Raw genomic sequence first — 18954 nt, 5'->3', positions numbered from 1 at the left:
AAAAAAAGAAAAGATAAACTGCTACATTGATCATCAAAGAAATGCAGATAAATATTGAATATAATATGTAGTAAAAATAATTTCATATATATTTATTTGAATTTCCTTGATGACTAACATGGCAGTATTTCAAACAATTGTTGAAAAGAATGTGCAGCAAATTGAATTCTGACACATTCCTAATGTAAATTTAAATATGAAAAAATAAATAAATAAATAAAAAATAAAGTTGGGCAACCACTTAGAAATGTGTTTGGGAATGTCTACCAAAATAGAATGTATACGTAATCTATGATTGAATATTTCTTTTTTTTGGTATATTTTTTATTGGAGTTCGATTTGCCAACATATAGCATAAAACACAATGTTCATCCTGTCAAGTGCCCCAATCAGTGCCCATCACCCAGTCACACCATCCCCCTACCAACCTCCCTTTCCACTACCCCTTGTTTGTTTCCAGACTTAGGACTCTCTCATGTTTTGTCACCCTCACTGTTATTTCCCACTCATTTTCTCTCCTTTCCCCTTTAATCCCATTCACTATTTTTTATATTCCCCAAATGAATGAGACCATATAATGTTTGTTCTTCTCCAATTGACTTACTTGACTCAGCATAATACCCTCCAGTTCCATCCACGTCGAAGCAAATGGTGGGTATTTGTCCTTTTTAATGGCTGAATAATATCCTATTGTATATATAGACCACATCTTCTTTATCCATTCATCTTTCGGTGGACACCGAGGCTCCTTCCACAGTTTGGCTATTGTGGACATTGCGGCTATACACATTGGGGTGCAGGTGTTCCGGTGTTTCACTACATCTGTATCTTTGGGGTAAGTCGCCAGCAGTGTAATGGCTGGGTCACTGCAGAGTAGGGTAGCTCTATTTTTAACTCTTTGAGGAATCTCCACACAGTTTTCCAGAGTGGCTGCACCAGTCCACATTCCCACCAACAGTGTAAGAAGGTTCCACTTTCTCCATATCCTCTCCAACATTTGTTGTTTCCTGCTTTGTTAATTTTCCCCATTCTCACTGGTGTGAGGGGGTATCTCATTGTGGTTTTGATTTGCATTTCCCTGATGGCAAGTGATGCAGAACATTTTCTCATGTGCATGTTGGCCATGTCTATGTCTTCCTCTGTGACATTTCTGTTCATAGCTTTTGCCCATTTCATGATTGGATTGTTTGTTTCCTTGCTGTTAAGTTTAATAAGGTCTTTATAGATCTTGGATACTAGCCCTTTACCTGATAGGTCATTTGCAAATATCTTCTCCCATTTTGTAGATTGTCTTTTGGTTTTGTTGACTATTTCTTTTGCTGTGCAGAAACTTCTTATCTTGATGAAGTCCCAATACTTCATTTTTGCTTTTGTTTCCCTTGCCTTCATAGATGTATCTTGCAAGAAGTTGCTGTGGCCAACTTCAAAAAGGGAGTTGCCTGTGTTCTCCTCTAGGATTTTGATGGAATCTTGTCCCACGTTTAGATCTTTCATCCATTCCATTCTGAGTTTATCTTTGTGTCTGGTGTAAGAGAGTGGTCTAGTGTCATTCTTCTGCATGTGGATGTCCAATTTTCCCAGCACCGTTTATTGAAGAGACTGTCCTTTGTCCAGTGGATAGTCTTTCCTGCTTGGTCGAATATTAGTTGACCATACAGTTGAGGGCTCATTTCTGGGTTTTCTATTCTGTTCCATTGATCAATGTGTGTGTTTTTGTGCCAGGACCACACTGTCTTGATGATCACAGCTTTGTAGCACAACTTTAAATCCAGCATTGTGATGCCCCCGGCTCTGAATTCCTTTTTCAAAATTACCCTGGCTATTCGGTTTTTTTTTCTGATTCCACACAAATCTTAAGATGATTTGTTCCAACTCTCTGAAGAACATCCATGGTATTTTGTTAGGGATTGCATTGAATTTGTAAATTGCCCTGGGTAGCATTGACATTGTCACAAAATTAATTCTTCCAATCCATGAGCATGGAATATTTTTCCATCTCTTTGTGTCTTCCTCAATTTCTTTCAGAAGTGTCCTGTAGTTTTTAGGCTATAGATCCTTTACCTCTTTGGTTAGGTTTATTCCGGTATCTTATGCTTTTGGGTACAGTTGTAAATGAGATTGATTCCTTAATTTATCTTCCTTCAGTTTCATTGTTAGTGTATAAAAATGCCACTGATTCCTGGGCATTGATTTTGTATCCTGCCACAATGACTAATTGCGTATGAGTTCTAGCAATCTTGGGGTTGAGTCTTTTGAGTTTTCTATGTACGGTGTCATATCATCTGCGAAGAGGGTGAGTATGACTTCTTCCTCGTCAATTTGAAAGCTTTTTTTTTCTTTTTGTTGTCTGATTGCTGAGGCGAGGACTTCTAATACTATGTTGAATAGCAGTGGTGAGAGTAGACATACCTGTCTTGTTCCTGATCTTAGGGGAAAGACTCCCAGTGCTTCCCCATTGAGAATGATATTTGCTGTGGACTTTTCGTAGATGGCCTTTAAGATGCTGAGGAGTGTTCCCTCTATCCCTACACTCTGAAGAGTTTTGATCAGGAATGGATGCTGTATTCTGTCAAATGCTTTCTCTGCATCTATTGAGAGGATCATATGGTTCTTGTTTTTTCTCTTTTGGCTATGATCTATCACATTGATTGCTTTACAATTGTTGAACCAGCTTTGCATCCAGGGATAAATCCCACTTGGTCATCGTGAATAATCTTCTTAATGTACTGTTAGATGCTATTGGCTAGTATCTTGTTGAGAATTTTTGCATCTGTATTCATCAGGGATATTGGTCTACAATTCTCCTTTTCGGTGGGGTCTTTGGTTTTGGAATTAAGGTGATGCTGGCCTCATAGAATGAGTTCGAAAGTATTCTGTCTCTTTCTATCTTTCGGAACAGGTTTGGAAGAATGGGTACTGTTCTTCTTTAAGACAGTGTGATAGAATTCCCCTGGGAAGCCATCTGGCCCTGGACTTTGGGGCTTGGGAGTTTTTTTCTTTTTCCCTTTGGAGTTTTTTGATGACTGCTTCAATTTCCTCCCTGGTTATGGCCTGCTCAGGTTTTCTATTTCTTCCTGTTCTAGTCTTGGTAGTTTGTGGTTGACCAGAATTGTGACTGTTTCTTCTAGATTGCTTAATTTATTGGTGTGTAACTGCTCATAATATGTTTTTAAAAATCGTTTGTATTTCCTTGGAATTGCTGGTAATCTCTCCTTTTTCATTCGTGATTTTATTTTTTATTTTTTTTATTCTTTTTAATAAATTAATTTTATTGGTGTTCAATTTACCAACATACAGAATAACACCCAGTGCCCATCCCGTCAAGTGTCCCCCTCAGTGCCCGTCACCAATTCACCCCCACACCCCGCCCTCCTCCCCTTCCACCACCCCTAGTTCGTTTCCCAGAGTTAGGAGTCTTTATGTTCTGTCTCCCTTTCTGATATTTCCCACACATTTCTTCTCCCTTCTGTTATATTCCCTTTCACTATTATTCATATTCCCCAAATGAATGAGAACATACACTGTTTGTCCTTCTCTGATTAACTTACTTCACTCAGCATAATACCCTCCAGTTCCATCCACATTGAAGCAAATGGTGGGTATTTGTCGTTTCTAATGGCTGAGGAATATTCCATTGTATACATATACCACATCTTCTTTATCCATTCATCTTTCTATGGACACCGAGGCTCCTTCCACAGTTTGGTTATTGTGGACATGGCTGCTAGAAACATCGGGGTGCAGGTGTCCCGGCGTTTCATTGCATCTGAATCTTTGGGGTAAATCCCTAACAGTGCAATTGCTGGGTCGTAAGGCAGGTATATTTTTAAGTCTTTGAGGAACCTCCACGCAGTTTTCCAGAGTGGCTGCACCAGTTCACATTCCCACCAACAGTGTAAGAGGGTTCCCTTTTCTCCGCATCCTCTCCAACATTTGTGGTTTCTTGCCTTGTTAATTTTCCCCATTCTCACTGGTGTGAGGTGGTATCTCATTGTGGTTTTGATTTGTATTTCCCTGATGGCAAGTGATGCAGAGCATTTTCTCATTTTGGAAACTAGCCCTTTATCTGATATGTTATTTGCAAATATCTTCTCCCATTCTGTAGGTTGTCTTTGAGTTTTGTTGACTGTATCCTTTGCTGTGCAAAAGCTTCTTATCTGGATGAAGTCCCAATAGTTCATTTTTGCTTTTGTTTCTTTTGCTTTCGTGGATGTATCTTGCAAGAAGTTACTGTGGCCAAGTTCAAAAAGGGCGTTGCCTGTGTTCTCCTCTAGGATTTTGATGGAATCTTGTCTCACATTTAGATCTTTCATCCATTTTGAGTTTATCTTTGTGTATGGTGCAAGAGAGTGGTCTAGTTTCATTCTTCTGCATGTGGATGTCCAATTTTCCCGGCACCATTTATTGAAGAGACTGTCTTTCTTCCAGTGGATCGTCTTTCCTCCTTTATCGAATATTAGTTGACCATAAAGTTGAGGGTTCACTTCTGGATTCTCTATTCTGTTCCATTGATCTATGTGTCTGTTTTTGTGCCAGTACCACACTGTCTTGATGACCACAGCTTTGTAGTACAACGTGAAATCTGGCATTGTGATGCCCCAGATATGGTTTTCTTTTTTAAAATTCCCGTGGCTATTCGGGGTCTTTTCTGATTCCAAACAAATCTTAAAATAATTTGTTCTAAGTCTCTGAAGAAAGTCCATGGTATTTTGATAGGGATTGCATTAAACGTGTAAATTGCCCTGGGTAACATTGACATTTTCACAATATTAATTCTGCCAATCCATGAGCATGGAATATTTTTCCATCTCTTTGTGTCTTCCTCAATTTCTTTCAGAAGTGTCCTGTAGTTTTTCAGGTATAGATCCTTTACCTCTTTGGTTAGGTTTATTCCTAGGTATCTTATGCTTTTGGGTGCAAATGTAAATGGGATTGACTCCTTCATTTCTCTTTCTTCAGTCTCATTGTTAGTGTATAGGAATGCCATTGATTTCTGGGCATTGATTGTGTATCCTGCCACACTGCCAAATTGCTGTGTGAGTTCTAGCAATCTTGGGGTGGAGGCTTTTGGGTTTTCTATGTAGAGTATCATGTCATCGGCGTAGAGGGAGAGTTTGACTTCTTCTTTGCCAATTTGATGCCTTTAATGTCTTTTTGTGGGGAGGAGGGGCAAGATGGCGGAAGAGTAGGGTCCCCAAGTCACCTGTCCCCACCAAATTACCTAGATAACCTTCAAATCATCCTGAAAATCTACGAATTCGGCCTGAGATTTAAAGAGAGACCAGCTGGAACGCTACAGTGAGAAGAGTTCGCGCTTCTATCAAGGTAGGAGACGGGGAAAAAGAAATAAAGGAACAAAAAGCCTCCGAGGGGGAGGGGCCCCGCGAGGAGCCGGGCTGAGGCCGGGGTGAGTGTCCCCAGGACAGGAGAGCCCCGTCCCGGAGAAGCAGGAGCTGCACCAACCTTCCCGGGCGGAAAGGGGCTCGCAGGGAGTTGGAGCAGGACCCAGGAGGGCGGGGATGCCCTCGGGCTCCGGGGACACTAACAGACACCTGCAAGCGCAGGAGAGTGCCCCGAGCTCCCTAAGGGCTGCAGCGCGCACGGCGGGGCCCGGAGCAACTCGGAGGGGCTCGGGCGGCGGCTCCGCGGAGGGGGCTAAAGGGCGGGAGTGTGAATCCCATAGCGCAGGCCCCGGAGCACAGGGCGCGGGACACAGCCCAGGATCCGGCCTCCCCCGGGACAGGCAGAGGCCGGGAGGGCCCAGGACAGCAAGGACGCTCCTGCCCCGAGCTGAGCACATCAGCGGCCCCGCCCCGGAGCCTCCAGGCCCTGCACACAGAGAGCTCCTGAGTTACTCTGGGAGCTGACTCCAGGGCTGCAGAGCTGGCCCCGCCACTGCGGTTGTTCCTCCTGGGGCCTCACGGGGAAAACAACCCCCACTGAGCCCTGCACCAGGCAGGGGCAGAGCAGCTCCCCCAATTGCTCACACCTGAAAATCAGCACAACAGGCCCCTCCCCCAGAAGACCAGCTGGACGGACCAGTTCCAGGGAAGTCAAGGGACTTAAAGTCTACAGAATCAGAAGATACACCCCCGTGTATTTTGTTTTTTTTTTCTTTTTTCTTTTCTTTTTGATTTCTGATTGCTTCCGCCACCCCCCCTTTTTTCACGTTTCTTTCTTTTTCTTTCTCTTGTTCTTCTCTTTTTTCCTTTTTTTTCTTCTTTTTCTTTTTTCTCTTTCTCTTTTCTTTCCTTCTCTCTCTTTCTCTCCTTTTCCCAATACAACTTGTTTTTGGCCACTCTGCACTGAGCAAAATGACTAGAAGGAAAACCTCACCTCAAAAGAAAGAATCAGAAATAGCCCTCTCTCCCACAGAGTTACAAAATCTGGATTACAGTTCAATGTCAGAAAGCCAATTCAGAAGCACTATTATACAGCTACTGGTGGCTCTAGAAAAAAGATTTAAGGACTCACGAGACTTCATGACTGCAGAATTTAGATCCAATCAGGCAGAAATTAAAAATCAATTGAATGAGATGCAATCCAAACTAGAAGTCCTAACGATGAGTGTTAACGAGGTGGAAGAACGAGTGAGTGACATAGAAGACAAGTTAATGGCAAAGAGGGAAACTGAGGAAAAAAGAGACAGACAATTAAAAGACCATGAAGACAGATTAAGGGAAATAAATGACAGCCTGAGGAAGAAAAACCTATGTGTAATTGGGGTTCCCGAGGGCGCCGAAAGGGACAGAGGGCCAGAATATGTATTTGAACAAATCCTAGCTGAAAACTTTCCCAATCTGGGAAGGGAAACAGGCATTCAGATCCAGGAAATAGAGAGATCGCCCCCTAAAATCGATAAAAACCGTTCAACACCTCGACATCTAATAGTGAAGCTTGCAAATTCCAAGATGAAGAGAAGATCCTTAAAGCAGCAAGAGACAAGAAATCCCTGACTTTTATGGGGAGGAGTATTAGGGTAACAGCAGACCTCTCCACAGAGACCTGGCAGGCCAGAAAGGGCTGGCAGGATATATTCAGGGTCCTAAATGAAAAGAACATGCAACCAAGAATACTTTATCCAGCAAGGCTCTCATTCAAAATGGAAGGAGAGATAAAGAGCTTCCAAGACAGGCAGGAACTGAAAGAATATGTGACCTCCAAACCAGCTCTGCAAGAAATTTTAAGGGGGACTCTTAAAATTCCCCTTTAAGAAGATGTTCAATGGAACAATCCACAAAAACAAGGACTAAATAGATATCATGATGACACTAAACTCATATCTGTCAATAGTAACTCTGAACATGAATGGGCTTAATGACCCCATCAAAAGGCGCAGGGTGTCAGACTGGATGAAAAAGCAGGACCCATCTATTTGCTGTCTACAAGAGACTCATTTTAGACAGAAGGACACCTACAACCTGAAAATAAAAGGTTGGAGAACCATTTACCATTCAAATGGTCCTCAAAAGAAAGCAGAGGTAGCCATCCTTATATCAGAATAACTAAAATTTACCCCGAACTGTAATGAGAGATGAAGAGGGACACTATATCATACTTAAAGGATCTATCCAGCAAAAGGACTTGACAATCCTCAATATATATGCCCCAAATGTGGGAGCTGCCAAATACTTAAACGAATTATTAACCAAAGTGAAGAAATACTTAGATAATAATACACTTATACTTGGTGACTTCAATCTAGCTCTTTCTACCCTCGATAGGTCTCTTAAGCACAACATCTCCAAAGAAATGACAGCTTTAAATGATACACTGGCCAGATGGATTTCACAGATATCTACAGAACTTTACATCCAAACTCAACTGAATACACATTCTTCTCAAGTGCACATGGAACTTTCTCCAGAATAGACCACATACTGGGTCACAAATCGGGTCTGAACTGATACCAAAAGATTGGGATCATCCCCTGCATATTCTCAGACCATCATGCCTTGAAATTAGAACACAATCACAAGAAGAATTTTGGAAGGACCTCAAACACGTGGAGGTTAAGGACCATCCTGCTAAAAGATAAAATGGTCAACCAGGAAATTAAGGAAGAATTAAAAAGATTCATGGAAACTAATGAGAATGAAGATACAACTGTTCAAAATCTTTGGGATGCAGCAAAAGCAGTCCTGAGGGGGAAATACATCGCAATACAAGCATCCATTCAAAAACTGGAAAGAACTCAAATACAAAAGCTAACCTTACACATAAAGGAGCTAGAGAAAAAACAGCAAATCGACCCGACGCCCAGCAGAAGAAGAGAGTTAATTAAAATTCGAGCAGTACTCAATGAAATTGAGACCAGAAGAACTGTGGAACAGATCAATAGAACCAGGAGTTGGTTCTTTGAAAGAATTAATAAGATAGATAAGCCATTAGCCAACCTTATTAAAAAGAAGAGAGAGAAGACTCAAATTAATAAAATCATGAATGAGAAAGGACAGATCACTACCAACACCAAGGAAATACAAACGATTTTAAAAACATATTATGAACAGCTCTACGCCAATAAATTAGGCAATCTAGAAGAAATGGACGCATTCCTGGAAAGCCACAAACTACCAAAACTGGAGCAGGAAGAAATAGAAAACCTGAACAGGCCAATAACCAGGGAGGAAATTGAAGAAATCATCAAAAACCTCCCAAGACACAAGAGTCCAGGGCCAGATGGCTTCCCAGGGGAATTCTATCAAACGTTTAAAGAAGAAACCATACCTATTCTACTAAAGCTGTTTGGAAAGATATAAAGAGACGGAGTACTTCCAAATTCATTCTATGAGGCCAGCATCATCTTAATTCCAAAACCAGACAAAGACCCCACCAAAAAGGAGAATTACAGACCAATATCCCTGATGAACATGGATGCAAAAATTCTCAACAAGATACTAGCCAATAGGATCCAACAACACATTAAGAAAATTATTCACCATGACCAAGTAGGATTTATCCCTGGGACACAAGGCTGGTTCGACACTCGTAAAACAATCAACGTGATTCATCATATCAGCAAGAGAAAAACCAAGAACCATATGGTCCTCTCATTAGATGCAGAGAAAGCATTTGACAAAATACAGCATCCATTCCTGATCAAAACTCTTCAGAGTGTAGGGATAGAGGGAACTTTCCTCGACATCGTGATTTTATTAATTAGAGTCTTTTCTCTTTTGTTTTTAATAAGGCTGGCTAATGGTTTATCTATCTTATTAATTCTTTCAAAGAACCAACTCCTGATTTTGTTGATCTGTTCTACAGTTTTCTGGTCTCTATTTCATTGAGTTCTGCTCAAATCTTTATTAACTCTCTTCTTCTGCTGGTTGTAGGCTTTATTTGCTATTCTTTCTCCAGTTCCTTCAGGTGCAAGGTTAGCTTGTGTATTTGAATTTTTCCAATTTTTTTGGGAGATGCTTGTATTGCACTGTACTTCCCTCATAGGACTGCTTTTGCTGTATCCCAAAGATTTTGAATGGTTGTATCTTCATTTTCGTTAGTTTCCATGAATAGTTTTAATTCTTCTCTAATTTCCTGGTTGACCCTTTCATCTTTTAGCAGGATGGTCTTTAACCTTCACATGTTTGAATTTTTTCCAAATTTCTTCTTATGATTGAGTTCTAGTTTCAAAGCTTTATGCTCTGAAAAAATGCGGGGGACAATCCCAATCTTTTGGTATCAGTTTAACCTTATTTATGAATGTGTATTCTGTATATATATCAGTGAAATCCATCTGGTCCAGTGTATCATTTAAAGTTCTCGTTTCTTTGGAGATGTTGTGCTTAGAATATCTGTCATTTGCAGAAAGTGTCATGTTGAAGCCTCCTACTATGAGCGTGTTATTATCTAAGGATCGCTTTACTTTGGTTATTAATTGATTGAGATGCTTGGCTCCTCCCACATTAGGGGCATAAATATTCACGATTGTTAGGTCCTCTTATTGGATAGACCCTTTAAGTATGATACAGTGTCCTTCTTGGTGTCTTTGGGATAAGCTTTATCTGATATGAGGATTGCTACCCCCACCTTGCTTTTGAGGACAATTTGAATGGTAAATGGTCCTCCAACCTTTTATTTTCATGCTGTAGGTGTCCTTACATCTAAAATGAGTCTCTTGGAGACCGAAAATAGATGGGTCTTGCTTTTTTTAATCAGTCTGAAACTCTGTGTCTTTCCATATGATCATTTAGCCCATTCATGTTTAGAGTTACTATTGAAAGATATGAATTTAGTGTCATCATAATACCTATTTAGTCCCTGTTTTTTTGCATTGTTTCTTTGGGCTTCCTCTCTTATAGGCTCCCCCTTAATATTTCTTGCAGAGCTGGTTTGATGGTCACATATTCTTTCAGTTTCTGCCTATCTTGGAAGCTCTTTATCTCTCCTTCTATTCTGAATGAGAGCCTTGCTGGATAAAATATTCTTGGCTGCATATTTGTTCTTCTCATTTAGGACCCTGAATGTATCCTGCCAGCCAGCCCTTTCTGGCCTGCCAGGTCTCTGTGGAGAGGTCTGTTAATCTAATATTTCTCCCCATATAAGTTAGGGATGTCTTATCTCTTGCTGCTTTAAGGATTTTCTCTTTATCTTTGGAATTTGCAATTTTCAGTATTGCTGAGGTGTCAAATGGTTTTTATTGATTGGAGTAGAACTTCTCTATCTCCTGGACCTGAATGCCTGCTTCTCTCCCTAAATCAGGGAGTTCTCAGCTATGATTTGTTCAAATATGCTTTCTGGCCCTCTGTTCCTCTCAGCGCTCTCTGGAACCCCAATTATATGTAGGTATTTTCCTTCTGAGGCTATCATTTATTTCCCTTAACCTTTCCTCATGGTCTTTTGTTTTTCTCTTTTTCTCCTCAGCTTCCTTCCTTGCCATCAACTCACTTCCTCTGTCTTCTACCTCACTAACCTTCGTCATTAAGACCTCCAGTTTGGATTGTATCTCACTTAATTGATCTTTTTTTCATTTAATTGATTTTTAATTTTGGCCTGATTAGATCTAAATTCTGCAGTCTTGAAGACTCTTGAATCCTTTATGCTTTTTTTCCAGGGCCACCAATAGCTTTATAATTGTGCTTCTGAATTGGTTTTCTGACATTGAGTTGTACTCCATATTCTGTAAGTCTGTGGCAAAAAGTACTTTTTCTGATCCTTTCTTTTGTGGTGAATTCTTTCTAGTCATTTTGTTCAGTGCAGAGTGGCTGTATGAGCAGGCTGCATCAATAATATCAACCACAACCTAAGTAAATTTCACCCTCGATGATTCTGCCGAGGTCAGAGACCAGAAATTGAAAACAAAGATCAGAACGAAATTTTAAAAAAGGACCACTAAAGTGAAAATCAAAATTTAAAACAAAGTAGTAAAAAATAAAAGGCCTGGAATCCTAAAGAAGAGAAAAAAAAGAAAAGAAAAAGTAAAAATAAAAAAAAGGAGAAGAAAAAAGGGGGTACTGGGATGAGATGGTGGTGAAGAAGTTGTAGTGGAGGGAGTATGTAGTCTACTTGAGGGGTTCTAGAGGGTCATCCTTTTGTTTCTGAATATATTAAGTTCTGTATATTAGAAGATGTTCAGTCCCAAATTTATGTAAACCAGAAATACTTGTAGAGGGCCCCAACACTGACCACCAAAACATAAATGAGATAAAAGAAGGGGGCAGAATGGGAATGAGGAATCTTACAGTATGAGCCAGCATGGTATACACTTGGTTCTGGGTGCATACTGGTCATGTTTTAGAAGGTATTACCTTCCACCATTGTGAACAAAATGAGGCAGAGAAAACACAGAACAAAAAAACATATCTTCTATATCTCCCACAGTTAAGTTGAGTATGTTGAAGGCAATCTAGAAGTGGAAAATTATCTAGGACTTGTAATTATAGAAATATGAAGTCAAAAAGGAAGAATCTTAAAAATGAAGAGGTCATAAAATATTTTAGTTAAGGTGGGAAAAGAAAAAAAACTGGAAATTTATAGTCTGATAAAAAAACGAGTTGTATGAAAAAGGAAGAAAAAAAAAAAAGGAGGGATATCCTGTGGTTCTATATACTGTAAATCCCTCACCTTCCCCGGGAGCTCTCCAGCACTGTTCTTCGGGATCCCTGGGTGGCGCAGCGGTTTAGCGCCTGCCTTTGGCCCAGGGCACGATCCTGGAGACCCGAGATCGAATCCCACATCGGGCTCCTGGTGCATGGAGCCTGCTTCTCCCTCTGCCTGTGTCTCTGCCTCTCTCTCTCTCTCTCTCTCTCTCTCTCTCTCTCTCTGTGACTATCATGAATAAATAAATAAAATCTTTTAAAAAAAGACTTGTTCTTCCCCTGTTCTTCCAGCTTGTCTTCTGGGGGAGGGTCCTGCTGTGCTGATTCTCAGGTGTGTGCACCTGGGGGATCTGCTCCAACCCCCCAACCCTCTACCACCAGGTGCTTAGCTCAATGAGAGCTGTTTATCCTATGAGGCTCTTATTTCCTGGCGGCCCTGCTCTGTCCCAGGCACAGGGTGACACAAGGAGGAGCAACAACACTGGCAGCGGCCTAGCTTCTACCTCTGGAGTCAGCTCCCACAGTAACAACCGCAGTCTCCCAGTCCGCACTGGCCTGGATGCTGCGGGTCGGGGGGTGCTGATAGGCACAGCTTGGGATGCCCAGGGGCAGGTGAGTCTTCACTGTCCTGTGCCCTCCCCACCTCTGCCTGTCTCAGGAGGAGCACAGGATCCTGGGCTGTGTCCCCCTGGTGCCCTGTGATCCCGGACCTGCGCCGCTGGAATCCTGCTCCTGGGGCTACACAGCCTCCTCCACCCTGAGCTGCTGCCTTAGCTTCTCCTGAGGCTCCGCGGGGAGCACACTCCAGCCCTTTACCGAGATCCGCCCACAGTCTGTGGCGTGCTCCACCCCGGGCGCACTTCCTCTGTTAGTGACTCTAGGAGACTGGAAGCTCCCCTGCCCCTCCTGGGATTCTGCCCAAGTTCCCTGCTAAGCGCCGTCGCGTCTGGGAAGAATCCGGTGCGGATTTTTAATGTTCCTGCTTCTTCGGTGCTGGGCTTTCCCGTCCCAGCAGGCTTTCACCAGGGGCCTTGGCCCGGCTCCTTGTGGGGCCCCTCTCCCACTTGATTCTTTTTTTTTTTTTTTCGCCTTCCTACTTTGTTAGAAGTGAAAACTCTTTTCTCTGTAGTGTTCCAGCTGTTCTTTCTTTAAATCTCAGGTCAAGTTCGTAGGTTTTCAGGATGATTTGAAAGTTATCCAGGTGAGTTGGTGGGGACCCTACTCTTCTGCCATCTTGCTCCGCCCCATGAGCATTTCTATTCCAAATTTGCCATATTTACACTAAAGACATGTGCAAGAATGTTTATAGTAGCAATTTTGAAATAATTACAAATTGGAAACAATTCAAATGCATATCAATACTAGAACTGATAGCACAATTCTGTATATTTTAATAGTAAAGTACTATATAACAATGACAAAACACATTATTGTTACATGCAACTATGTGAATGAATCTCACAAAATATTAGTATAAAGGAACAGACACAACATAATGTATGATCTATGATTCCATTTGTATAAAGTAAAAAAGATACAAAACTAATCTCTGATGATAGAATCCAGACTAATGGCTATCCTTGGAGAGAGGGATTACTGAGTAGAAAATGAAGGTGGGTGTAATGGGGTGCAGGAATGTTCCACATCTTGACCTGGGTCAGAGTTACATCATTTGAGAACTTTGTCTAGCTGTGTTCATGCTTTTTCCTTTCTGTATGTTATTCTTTGATGCAATGTTAACTTAAAAAGAAAGTAAGAGAATTGATTAATGGATTTTTATGTGAGATATTCTTTTTTTAAAAGATTTTTTATTTATTTATGATAGACATAGAGAGAGAGAGAGAGGTAGAGACACAGGCAGAGGGAGAAGCAGGCTCCATGCTGGGAGCCCGATGTGGGACTCGATCCCGGGCCTCCAGGATCGTGCCCTGGCCAAACACAGGCGTCAAACCACTGAGCCACCCAGGGATCCCCCTATGTGAGATATTCTAATTGGGTAATACACTTTTGTCGAGAATACCACGGAAGTATATAACTTTTTCAGTACCTCATAGCTGTGTGTTTGTGTATGTGTGAATGCTGTATTAATGTCTTATGTAAACCTTGACTATCAGTTGGTTAAGATGTGTCTTTCAGATTCCTCAACTATAAGATTATTATTTTCTTCTTTGTAATTAGTAAATATCTTCTGTGGTAATACTTAGAGACTATGCATATAGCCTGTTTATCATGACATTATTTCCCTTGTACTTAAATTTTTTTTTGTACTAGAAAATGAATCATGATATCTATATCACCATTTTATGATTATTCTCACTAAAAGTCTAAATTGATATAATTACAACAAAATAAGCAAATGACACATTTTGCTTAGTCTATGCACCTTTATGATGGTGAATACTTCATATATTTAAAATAGCTCACAGATATCCTCACTCCATTAGTAAGAAAGTACTAAATTTATCTAATATTTCCTCTCTAATTTAATCTTAAATAAAGAAAGGAATTTTTAAAGCCTGTTATGAACTGACTTCACAGCCCTCAAAATGACCAACTACTTTTCTTTGGGCAATGGAATTCTAGATATTTTTAAAAACTGTTTGTTCCATAGACCCTGTTTTCCAAACATTCAGAGTCTGAATACATTTCATTCCCTTTAATTGTCAACCCACAACTTTTTTAACTGACTTCTCTCTGTGAACCCAGCTCCAACATGGGCAACAAGAGATTAGTATTTGGAAACATTTAGAAATTTTTTAAATGTTAATTGGAAAATAAAAATAATTATAACTCTCATTAATATCCTAGATAAATTGAAGCATCTTAAGAATGATTCTCTATGTTCCACTCTTGTCGATTACACTAAGTATCCAATCTTCCCTTCTGGGATGGAAGAAACAGGTACAAATAATTTAAATAATTCTGTAATTAAAAATAAGTCAACAGATCAATATAATTTGACCAAATGCATCAGTGAAATGACAAAGATTTTCAAATTAGATGATAAAATAAAGTCCAGATCTATCTGGTTTGCAAAATACACACCTAGAACACAATTACATAAAAGAGTTGAAAGCTAGATAATGGAAAAGTCATATCAAGTGATTACTAACCAAGAGAAAGCTGGATCAATTACATCCAAATCAGACAGACTATACATGAAGACAAAAGTATTAATAGGAATAGAGACAACCACTGCAAAATAGCAATCGACTCAATTCATCAAGAAGACTCAATGATTCTACATTTTTACATGCCTAATAAAAGAGCCTAAAATTGTATGAAGAAAAATTGATAGAACATCAAAGATGAATCCACATTTATTCTATGACTTATTAATGCATCTCTTTGCATTACTTATAGGCCAAGCAGTCAATCTAATTAACAAGTATAGAGAATTTGAACAACAGAGTTAACAACCTTGACCTATCAGCCCTGGGTAAAATCTCACTTTTTATTTCAATTATTTATTCCATAAATGTGTTTCTTATTATGACTATAGTTGCAAAAATTCAAAACAAAATATTAGCAAATTAAATCCAATGGTTTATAAAAAAAGAAATTGAGTTTATCATAGCTATGGAAGATTTAATATTTGAAAATTTATAAAAACAAATTTAGTACACTAACAAATTAGAAGAAAATAATGAATGCAGAAAATTTAAAAAATAAAAACTCTTTTGAAAGTAGGAATAGAAGATGAAATTTTAACTTGATAATGAGTTTCTATTAGAAAAAAAAATAAAGTGAACATTATCATCCTAAATGGGAAAATGTAAAAATAACACACTTGAATGTCAGGACAAAAATAAGAAAGTGTTATAAGACAGTATTGTTGACAAAAACAAAGACCTATAAACTAGTTAATCCATACTATTAGGAGCATGGGAAAACAGACTGTGGTGTATTCACACACTGAAATTTCAATATGAGTGAACTACAGTGCCATGCAACAATACAGATAAATCACAACTATGTTACAATGAGTAAAGCAGAGTGAATATATGGATCCTTTTAGAGAATATGTATTACAAGCAGAGGAGACCCACTTCCAAATGGTAGTATAAAAAGCTCCATGGAACTGTTCCTCAGTGAAACAAACATGAGGGCATGATCCCGTGGTCCTGGGATTGAGTCCCACATTGGGTTCCCTGCAGGAAGCCTGCTTCTCCCTCTCCCTGTGTCTCTGCCTCTCTGTCTGTATCTCTCATGAATAAAAAATAAAAATCTTCAAACATGACTGGTAAAAATTAATAAAGAAGCAATCATTTGAAGTATCTATAAATTGTCCCAAGGACCTACAGCAAATATGGAAATATTTATTCAAGAAAACCTACTAAAACTAGGTAAGAGCAGTGAGTCTCTGACATATGATATAAAACTGGTTCCCGGGGATCCCTGGGTGGCGCAGCGGTTTGACGCCTGCCTTTGGCCCAGGGCGCGATCCTGGAGACCCGGGATCGAATCCCACATCGGGCTCCCAGTGCATGGAGCCTGCTTTCTCCCTCTGCCTGTGTCTCTGTGCCTCTCTCTCTCTCTCTCTCTCTCTCTCTCTCTCTGTGTGTGACTATCATAAATGAATAAAAAAATTAAAAAAAAATTAAAACTGGTTCCCTATTGCCTCTGTCCCTGACTTAGAATGAGAGACACTCCATTGGGATGGGTGTAGCCAAGAACATAGGGCTTTCTCTCCCTCCCAACCCCAGAACCCAGTTGAAGTCTATATCATCTCCCTAAGAGGGAATGCCAGTAGCATCTCTCATCCTTCCCCTCTCCACTCCTTGTTGCAGAGGCTGAATTCCAGATGAGTGTAGCCAAAAGTTCCAGCATTCCATTCCAACACTTGGTCCTAAGATACAGAACAGAGATTCCACTCCAGGTGTTTGAGGCCAAAAGTTCTGGGTCCCAATTTCCCACTACTCAGTTCAATTGTTGGGCAAGTGTTCTATACCAATAGAAGTTTGTGAAGTAGGGGTATCACTTCTAGAGAAGTGGGCCACTGTTCCTGCCTCCAGCTCTGGACCAGTGACTCAGAGAGTTTGCCCAGGGGGAGCAGCAGACCTCAAGAAAACTCTCTGCTATTCCCAGAGAAAATCACTTTATTTGAAACAGAGTGTGGGAAAGTTCAAACCAAAGAGCATTCTCAAATAAATGAAGACTTTTATGGTAAACAATTAGGAGGAGGCTGGTACCTCCATGATAGCAACAATCTAAACTGTAAATCAGCCAATTTACCAGAAAGAACCAGGGAAAACAAATAAGATGAAATCTTCTACAGTCTAAATGAACTTCGAAGTCTGACTGCAAAAACTACTTCAGCAAAGAGCTCCAAACTTAATTGTATTTGACCTTTGAGCCGGGGAATTCTAGAAAATAGTAGAGCAAGGGAGAAATCAGTGAAGCCTTGTAGTCCACTGCCATCTATGATATTTGTGTGCCCAATACTGTGCCTTCTGAAGAGTGTCTTCACAAGTTTCACACTGTGGGGAAATATATTTCACTAAAATCAAGTCATTGAAACAATAAATAGCAAACAACAACAAAAGCCTTGCTTAGAGAATGAGGGGTAAGCATACAGAATTGTTGCAATATGTTATCTAAAATGTCCATTTTTCCACAACAACAACAATAATAAAACATGAGACTTAGAAAGTACAGTCCATATACCAGGGAAAAATGTAGTCAACACAAACTGACTGTAAGAGTAAACGAGTGTCAGATTTAACAGAAAAATATTTATTTTCATTATAAGTATGCTTGTAGAAGTAAGGAAAAACATGATTAAAGAAATAAAATTAGATATATTAACAACATCTCATCAAATACAGAATATCAATAAAGATATAGGAATTATAAAAGAAAAGCAAATTGAAATTCTGGAGTGGAAAAGTACTAAAATAAAAATTTCATTTGGAGAATATAAAAATTAGTGAAAGGAAATAAAGGGGAAAGGAGAGAAAATGAGTAAAAATATCAGTGAGGGTGACAAAACATGAGAGACACCTAACTCTGGGAAACGAACAAGGGGTAGTGGAAGGGGGTTGGGGTGACTGGGTGATGGGCACTGAGGGGGTCATGTGACAGGATGATCACTGGGTGTTATGCTATGTGTTGGCAAATTGAACTCCAATAAAAAAAAGAATAATAGAATTTAACAATGAAAAATTCACTAAAGGGTGTTAACATAGATTTGAATTGTCTGAACAAAATTAGTGAATTTGAAAATAGTTATTTATGGATTATGCAACCCAAAGAGCAGATTTTAAAAAAGAGAGACTGAACAGAATCTCAGAAAAATATGAGACACCATTAAATATATAAATGTACAACTAATGAAAGTCTCAAAAGGAGGAGAGAGAATAAGAAGAAATTTCAAAGAAATAATGACTAAAACCCACTAATGTACACATTCAAGAAGCTAACATCCTAAAAGTAGGATAAATGCAAAAAAAATCTATACCTAGACACACTAAAGGAGAAATGTTGAAAGACAAAGAGGAATCTTGAAAACCACAGGAGAAAAATGATACCTCATGAGCACTGGGGACTCCAATACTTTTAAGCTGACATATTATTTAGAACAATTGAGGCCAGAATGCAGTGAGATCACATATTCAAAGTGCTAAAAGAAAAATCATTAATCAAGAATCTTTTACCCAGCAAAACTGTCAAAAAGAAGGTTAAACAAAAATAGTCTTAGATAAAAGAAAATGAGAGAATTAATTGCTTATAGATCCACCGCTCAAGAAATACAGAAAGAAGCCTATGCTGATAACAACCCCACAGCAGTAATTTAAATATATATATATTTAAATATATATTTAAATTATATAGCGGGGAGCCCTACTACACTAGACCCAGTGATTGGATATATATATATATATATATATATATATATATATATATATATATATATCAA

This window comes from Nyctereutes procyonoides, unplaced genomic scaffold (genome assembly GCF_905146905.1).
Source record: "Nyctereutes procyonoides isolate TBG_1078 unplaced genomic scaffold, NYPRO_anot_genome, whole genome shotgun sequence".
Taxonomy (NCBI): Eukaryota; Metazoa; Chordata; class Mammalia; order Carnivora; family Canidae; genus Nyctereutes; species Nyctereutes procyonoides.
Note: the sequence above shows the minus strand (reverse complement) of the source record.